Source organism: Tursiops truncatus, chromosome 12, assembly GCF_011762595.2.
Source record: "Tursiops truncatus isolate mTurTru1 chromosome 12, mTurTru1.mat.Y, whole genome shotgun sequence".
Taxonomy (NCBI): Eukaryota; Metazoa; Chordata; class Mammalia; order Artiodactyla; family Delphinidae; genus Tursiops; species Tursiops truncatus.
In genome coordinates this window covers 8,742,455-8,750,910 of record NC_047045.1, presented here as the reverse complement: position 1 = coordinate 8,750,910, position 8,456 = coordinate 8,742,455, and the positions used below count along the sequence as shown (strand labels likewise).

Below are 8,456 nucleotides of genomic sequence, written 5' to 3'. Positions count from 1 at the left end.
CTTAAAGACTGAATAAGGACACCTTTTTACTTCCTTCTCCTTCTTGATTCTAAAAATACTAGGCTGCAGTAAAGTGATAGTGAGAATATAAAAATAGGTACCATTTATTGAGTGTCTGCTCTGGACCAGGCAGTTCACGAACATTTTCCTAGTACGTTATGACTCTTTGGGATGATTCCAGATTGATATCATAATTCTCACTTCCAGACCAGGAAAATAAGTCTCTGAAAGGTTAAGCAATTTGATCAGGTAACACAAGTAGCAGGAGGCAAAGCGGCAAAAAGAGATCTTTAAAAAAATTGTTTTTAATTTTTTCAGATTCTTTTCCATGATAGGTTATTTCAAGATATTGAATATAGTTCCCTGTGCTATACAGTAGGTCTTTGTTGGTTATCTATTTTATATATAGTAGTGTGTATCTGTTAATCCCAAATTCCTTATCTATCTCTCCACCCTCCTTCCCCTTTGGTAACCATGAGTTTGTTTTCTATGTCAGTGAGTCTGTTTCTGTTTTGTAAATAACTTCATTCATATTATTTTTTTTAGATTTAACATATAACTGACATCATATGATTTTTGTCTTTCCCTGTCTGACTTACTTCACTTAGTGTCTCTAGGTCCATCCATGTTGCTGCAAATGGCATTATTTCATTAAAAGACATCTTTTGGAATGACTTCTCATTTGCTAGTAAAATCTGTTAGCTAAGTAGCAGGGCATTTGGGAGACGGGAATACTGCTTTCTTTAATTTTCTTTATAACTGAGGAATACCAGAAAATGTGTTGTTATAACCATTGACACTGAACATCTCATAATGTCCATTTTTCTGCCTTTCTGTGTAGTGGATGTGGCCAGTTTAAATTCTCTTGAACTAAAGACACGAGTAGAGGAGACGGAAGAAGGGAAGGAAAGAGGGAAGAAGGAAGAGGAGGAAAAGAAACCTAAACGGAATTGATTTTCCCTTATTATTCCCGAGCATGATGTCGTCATTTTATGCATCAATTCTAGGTGTAATTAAGGTGCAGAATATAGGGGTGATTCTCTTGTGGAAAGCTGTTTTATTAGTCAGGACTCTTTTAGCTGCAAGAGAAATAAAATTCAAATCAAACCAGCTTGTTGGGAACAAAGAGAGAAAGTGAGGATATTTATTTGGTTCATGTAACTGGGGCTCTACTTCTAGGTGTCAGGAAACTTTAGTTTGAATATGATACTGAAAATTTGGTACATTTCAAGGGTTTATGGGCACTAGGATATTGGTAGTTTATAGGGTGCCATGAAATGTACCCCCCTTCTCAAAAACTGGGACCTAAGATCACTCTCAACAGAAAACAGAGTCATACAGAATCACAGTAAAGATACTAGCTCCAGGTCTGCCAGGATTGTCTGTTAGATATTGAGTCTTCTCAGTATAAAGAAAGAATATGTCGGAAGGGAACTGATCAGCTGTGGAAGCAAAAGGAGAAAGGAGAACATTACCATTATTCATCTAAGGAGTCTCTGAGGAAAGGGTGTCCCTGAACAGATACGCAGTTGTTGAGATGCCGCTCATACAGTGGAAGGACCATGGGCTCCAGTCAGATAAACCATTCATCCTACAGATACTTCCAGTGTGCCCACTACTTTTTCTGGACAGTTAGGATGTGTCCACAAAAAAAAACAAAGGTCCCTGCCCAAGGGACTTCCCTGGCAGTCCAATGGTTAAGATTTCGCCTTCCAATGCAGGGGGTACGGGTTCAATCCCTGGTCGGATCCCACATGCCTCACGGCCAAAAAAACAAAACGTAAAACAGAAGCAGGCAGCTGCTCAGTTGACGCTGCGTGTCCTGGGCTGGCTTCCAAGGTGCCACCAGGAGTTATTGGACCCTCTGAAGACCGTCCCTGGATCTCGGGTTAAAACTCTGTATTCTAATCTGAACTGTGGGAAAAAGGGTTAGCTCGTTGGTGATATTCCTACTTGAAGGACATCATGTTTTCCAAACTAGCACATTTGCAGACTGTTGCTGTCCTTAGTGGAGTTCATTCTTCAGTGGCTTCTGCTACATCTGTTGCAACTAAAAAACAGTCCAAGGCCCTCCATCCTCTGATTACATTTTTGAACGGGAATCTAGATATGGTGCCCACAACTACCATGCTTTACCTGTAGCCCTGGAGAAAGGAAAAGGTATTTGCATCTGGGATGTAGAAGGCAGAAAACATCTTGACTTTCTGAGTGCCTACAGGGCTGACAGCCAAGGGCATTGTCATCCAAAGATTGTGAATGCTTTGAAAAGTCAGGTGGACAAATTGACCTTAACATCCGGGGCCTTCTACAATAACGTGCTCGGTGAATACGAAGAGTATGTTGCTAAACTTTTCAACTACCACAAAGTTCTTCCTATGAATACAGGAGTGGAGGCTGGAGAGACCGTTGGCAAACTTGCTCGTAGATGGGGATATACCGTAAAGGGGATCCCGAAATACAAAGCAAAGATGGTTTTTGCAGCTGGAAACTTTTGGGGTAGAACATTGTCTGCTATCTCCAGTTCCACAGACCCAACCAGTTATGACAGTTTTGGACCGTTTATGCCAGGTTTCGAAATCATTCCATGTAATGATCTGCCTGCTCCTGAGCGTGCACTTCAGGACCCAAATGTTGTCGCGTTCATGGTGGAACCAATTCAGGCGTTGTTGTTCCAGATCCAGGCTACCTTGTGGGCATGTGAGAGCTCTGCACCCAGCACCAGGTTCTGTTTATTGCTGATGAAATACAGACAGGATTGGCCAGAACGGGTAGATGGCTGGTTATTGATCACGAAAATGTCAGACCTGATATGGTCCTTCTAGGAAAGGCACTTTCTGGTGGTTTATACCCTGTATCCGCAGTGTTGTGTGATGGAAATAATGCCGACCATTAAACCAGGGGAACACGGTTCAACGTAGGGTGGCAATCCTACGGCCCTGGAGGTTTTGGAAGAAGCAAACCTTGCTGAAAATGCAGAGAATATGGGTATCATCTTGAGAAATGAACTCATGAAACTACCTTCTAATATTGTAATGGCTGTAAGAGGAAATTTACTATTTAAATACATTTAAATAGTATTAAATGCTATTGTGATTAGAGAAACCAAAGATTATGATGCTTGGAAGGTGTGTCTTCGACTTCAAGATAATGGACTTCTGGCCAAGCCAACCCACGGTGATATCATCAGGTTTGCACCTCTGCTTGTGATCAAAGAGGATGAGCTTCTGGAGGCCATGGAAATCATTAACAAGACCCTCTTGTCTCTCTGAGGGTGACAGTTTTCAGTGGTGCCTGGGAGCCAGCTGGAGACAGGCAGTTCGTAAAACTCTGTTTTTCTGCATTTAATGCAGCATATTCCATTTCCCCCATGTTAAGGGCTTTTTAAAAAATATATGTTTTTCAGTTCATATATAATAGAATGACATTTATAAAAGTGCAGTTTGCTGTGTAACATAACTAAGAGACTATCCTGGCATCTTATATTCGATTAAGTGTTTGTGTGTGTGTGTGTGTGTGTGTGTGTGCTTTCTAAGGTGAGATGCACCTCTCTATATAGACAACCTTTTAATCAAGTCCCTCAGCACAATTTATATATGTTTTAATAATTTCCTTGCTGGTATAAATTGTTTGTATTTGAAAAAGTTCTATGAGAGTATTGCATAGAAGATTAGCTTAACCTTATACAGTTGAATCATAATCATTGAATTTTAGGAAGGATTAATGGTTAAGCTTATATAAAATACTAGATTTCAGTAAACTCCATATTGGCTAGCACCAAGATGTATTCTATGAATGTCATTACTTTGAATTAAGAATTATTGTTTAACATTCCTAGATTATGTTTTAAGTGTTTGATATAATTTGTAAAAAGTGTTTATTTTCAGTGTTTCTTTAAATTTAAAATAAAGCTCATATTTAAAATGTCTACGTTGGGAGCAGTGTGTGATTACTGCAGGGTTATCAATTACCTCACATTTTAAAGTCCTCTGAGAATATTCTAACCTGTTTTATTTCATGTGTTTTCTAAGAACATTTTGGTTTCTTTGGTAATCTCTAGAAAAACAAATTATGAAAAGTCTCTTTAAGTACTACCTTTTCCACTTTCAAAATAACTACTTTTTTCCCATGTGTATGCTAGTATTTACCATTTTTATTAATGTATCCTTCTTATGCATGGTAAAAAAAAAAAAACAGAAGCAATAGTATAACAAATTCAATAAAGACTTAAAAAAAATGGTCCACATCAAAAAAAAATCTTTAAAAAGAAAAGATCCCTGCCCAATATCTTAGACTATAAGCATTAAACCTAATAAATAAGTAAATCATATAGTATGTTAGAAACCAAATAAAAAGGAAAACCTAAAACAAGGTATGAGGAGTCAGGAGGGCCCAGGAGGAAGGGTATGGTGTGATTTGAATTTGAACGGTCGAGGAGTCCTCATGGAGAAGTGGTATTTGAGTGGTGAAGGGAAGGTGGTAAGGGAGTTTGCCAGTGGATATCTGGGGGAAACATTCCATGCAGAGCAACTGTCCAAAGATAGGAGCATTCTTGGCACATTTGAGGAATTTCAAGGAGGCCAGGTTGGCAGGAGTTAAGTGAACACAAAGGAAAGCAAAAAGAGATAAAGTCAAAGGGAGATCACCGTAGGCCACCGTAAGGTCAGCTGGAACAATTTAAGAAATGATGGTGGCAGGGTCTGGGTGGTAGTAATGAGGTTGTGAGATACTGTTTGCAAAGCATCTTGTTCATGGCAGGAACCAAACCCTGTGGTCGTTATAAGGCACGTCCCTTTTATGAGTCTCCACTCATCATATCAACTTCAGAACATGATTTAGCCTCCTATCATGTTTACTTCCAAGGAAGCCTGCCTCAGCCTCAAAAAGCAAGAATCTAGTCATCTTGTCCACTTGGCAGTTAGGGTTTTCACTATAAATGCACTGTTATTCCAGGTGTATGCTTGAGTCTTTCAGAGCCCCTGTCTTGCCAGTACCACTCTGAGAGATCAATGAATCCCTAGTGGTCTGAGGGTTGAGCCAGGGGGGTCCACACTGGTACGTAAATTATCCCCCGAAGTCTGCCATTTCTGAAGGCCTTTGAGTGGACGGTCTCTCCTGGGTGTATCCTGACTTTACCAAGTGTTTTTCTTGAATCGAATCACAATAAACATCTAGGATTGGGAGTTACCTAGAGATCTGGGGGAGTTCAGCAACTTTGTTACTTTAATTCCAGTAAGTTAGATTTAGAGACACCGATGGTGCCCTACAGTCTGAAAATCTGAGAATATTCATTTTTTTCCATTTTTATTGCATCAAAAAGGAACATTCTGGATTATGGTTATATCAACATCAAAGAACATTACTGTTTGTTGGACCCTTCCCATGTAACAGGCACCGTATTAGACGTTTACATTGTGTAATGTCCCAGCCTCAACACAACCCTTCACAGCACAGTTAGTTTAGCTGGACGGGCAGGACCCTGACATCCTGGAGGTCCAGCGCTGGTGCCTGCATGTAGTCCATCAGCAGAAATACACCTGTGAAGACAGGTCCCTCTATTGCTTTGGTCCATGCTGTTGTTTCCATTTATTTGCTTGTTTAATGGAAAGGAGAGGAGGTTGTTTCATTTTGTCTGGCTTTGTTTTGACTATATTTTTACCATCACACGAATGATGGCTCTTGTTTACTTTTAAGTTTGTTTGTTTATTTGTTTACTGATCTACTCTTCGTCTTCAACCAGACCTCTCAGCAATAGGAGTAGGAAAGACACCGAAAGTAGCCACAGTTCCCAAAATATATACTGCAGAGCCCTGGGCTTGCAGGCAGTCACCCCCAAAATGGCTCCTTGGCCAAACAAAGTCTTATAGTAAAGAAAATATTTTTAATCATGTTTCATCTCGTAGTTTCCAATATTATTTGCCCACACAGCCCTTTTATTGGAAAATAACTATTAAACCTCCAAGACTAGTTCTAAGGGGCAAACTTGGGGGCTGAGGAGATGAGGAACAAGAAAAGTCATTTGTCTGCTTTCTCAGAGGGTTCAGGAAAGAAAAGTGAAAGGTTTTCCCATGAAAATAAGGTGTTGAAATAGAGAAGAAACAGGAGGCATTTCCTTGCTACGCGATTCAAATTGCGGAAAAATCTCTGCAATCCAAGGCAGAAAAGTGAGCAATGATGCTGTGCCTGTGGGATGACAGATCAAGCATTAAACTTAGAATGTGAACTGAGAAGCCACTCAGGCAGCTTCAGGGACGTGCTGTGAAGTCCCATCTGCAGACGCACCCTGCAGCCCTCACTGAGCGCTGACCCGCACCTCAACCCCAGGCCAGAGATAAATGAACATGTGGAAGGGCAGCCAGCCTCCCCTCTCTGTTGCACATCTTCAGGAAGAGTGTGAAATTATCTTTCTTCAAGAAAGGAAGCTGCCTCCTATACCGTTTCTCACCCACCTGGACCAACAGTGGGCAGAGCACCTCTGTCCGTGAGGCCACCGCCTGGTACCACCCCAGATCTGAGGCTTTGCTGGGGACGCCCCGCCAGCCACTGATGAGAGCCAGCCCCACTTCAAACAAGCATAGATCCTGCTCCCTGGTGTTGGAATTAAATCAGTGATCTAAAGTACTGATTTTATTAACTTAATGATTAAATTAGTTAATATCTAGAAAGATTTTTCTGTGCTCTGAAAGGAATAGCATCGTCATTTTTATTTTATTTAATGTTCAACACATTAAATTTACAACTAATTACCAAAACTATGAAAATTAAAATTTCTTAAACAGTTAAACATTGATTAAAGTCTGAAATAAAATCGCTTAAATGATTTAAACAATAATTGTAAATTTACTATGACTAATTCTTTTTTTAAATAAATTTATTTATTTATTGGCTGCGTTGGGTCTTCGTTGTTGCACGCGGGGCTTCTCTAGTTGCAGCAAGCGGCGGCTACTCTTCATTGTGGTGCGCGGGCTTCTCATTGCGGTGACTTCTCTTGTTGCGGAGCACGGGCTCTAGGTGCACGAACTTCAGTAGTTGTGGCACGCGGGCTCAGTAGTTGTGGCGCATGGGCTTAGTTGCTCCGTGGCATGTGGGATCTTCCCAGACCAGGGCTCAAACGTGCGTCCCCTGCATTGGCAGACGGATTCTCAACAATTGCGCCACCAGGGAAGTCCTGAATATTTTTAAATATTAACTAACTCCAATTAAATATTTAAATAACTCCATAAACAACAAAATGTGTACAATTACAATGAGAATAATGCACTTACAGGTATTTTGTAAAAATTAAGACCCAGGGTTTATTTTTTTGTCTGTATGTCTTCATTATTTTTTCTCATTATTGTTTATATACCTTCTTTTGTTATACTTAACCTGCTTCTTCCCTCTCACAATTAATGTCTCAGATTAGTTGAGATTCTAGGATTTGGGTGACCAAGAAGTAGAATTTTGGCGGGAGTGAAGAATCTAGTTGCTTCTCTCCAAATAAGTTACATGTGAACTGGTAGTCATTTGTCTGAGCTGTTTGTTTGTTTGGCTTTTTACCCTCCTTTTTTTCAGACACTAAGACCTTTAAATGCATGCTTTCACCTAGGTTTTTGAAACCTGGCATCTCACTCCCTTATGTATTTTTTTAACTCTTGCATGGCTGGTGCAGCCCGTCCTGTCACAACTCTTGTCATGCGGAGTAGATAGATCTAGTCCTTTAAGATCTGGTGTTAGGAGAACCTCACTTATGCTTTGTTATATCATAACAGAGGTACCACTGAGTTTTCATCTCCTCGAATACAAGCCATAGGGTTTGCCTTCTTAGTGATTCTTTCATGTCTTACCAGCTAGTTAATTCATTATCTTAGTACCCTCAATGTTTATTCTTTTCTACCTGGTTGTTTTGTGACACACTCCTTGTGATATGTAGGAAAACTCTCTACTTGGTTGTTCAGTGTACTCCCCAGCGCCAGAAAGTCTTACTGGGTAGCAACATTTGCCAAGAAAAAAAGTGCATGTCTATACTTTCTAAATATAAATTTAATAGTAAGCTAAATATAAATTTAATAACAAAACTTACATAGTCCTCTCCTTATGAAAATCCTTATGTCCTCTCCTTATGAAAATCAATAAAATAAATATATACCATCACATTTTTCTTTCTTTTCTATTAAAGTTACTGTGCCCTTTGTATTAACTTTTCTGGAATTTTCTAGGACTTTCAAAAAAACACTCATTTCCATTAATTCTGATCAAATTATCACAACCTGACCAAAAGGGGTCTCCTTATATTGCCCCTAGATTCTTTAGCACTACCCCCAACATCCTTGAAAACATCCCCTGCTTTCTAGCCGCAATAAGATGGATTTTGCTCATCCTGGATTCTCCTTTGACCATGATATCAGATCAGCTGCTCCCCTGGGAGCCCGGTGTTCCTCTGTGGAGACAAGTGCACGAGACCACATCTATGCGTGGGA

General features: G+C 40.0%; 1 pseudogene; it reads left to right on the top strand.

Annotated features, from left to right (window-relative positions):
* The first annotated feature begins 1,930 nt into the window (after positions 1–1,930).
* LOC101324656 (ornithine aminotransferase, mitochondrial pseudogene) lies at positions 1,931–3,269 on the top strand (annotated as a pseudogene).
* Positions 3,270–8,456: the final 5,187 nt, after the last annotated feature.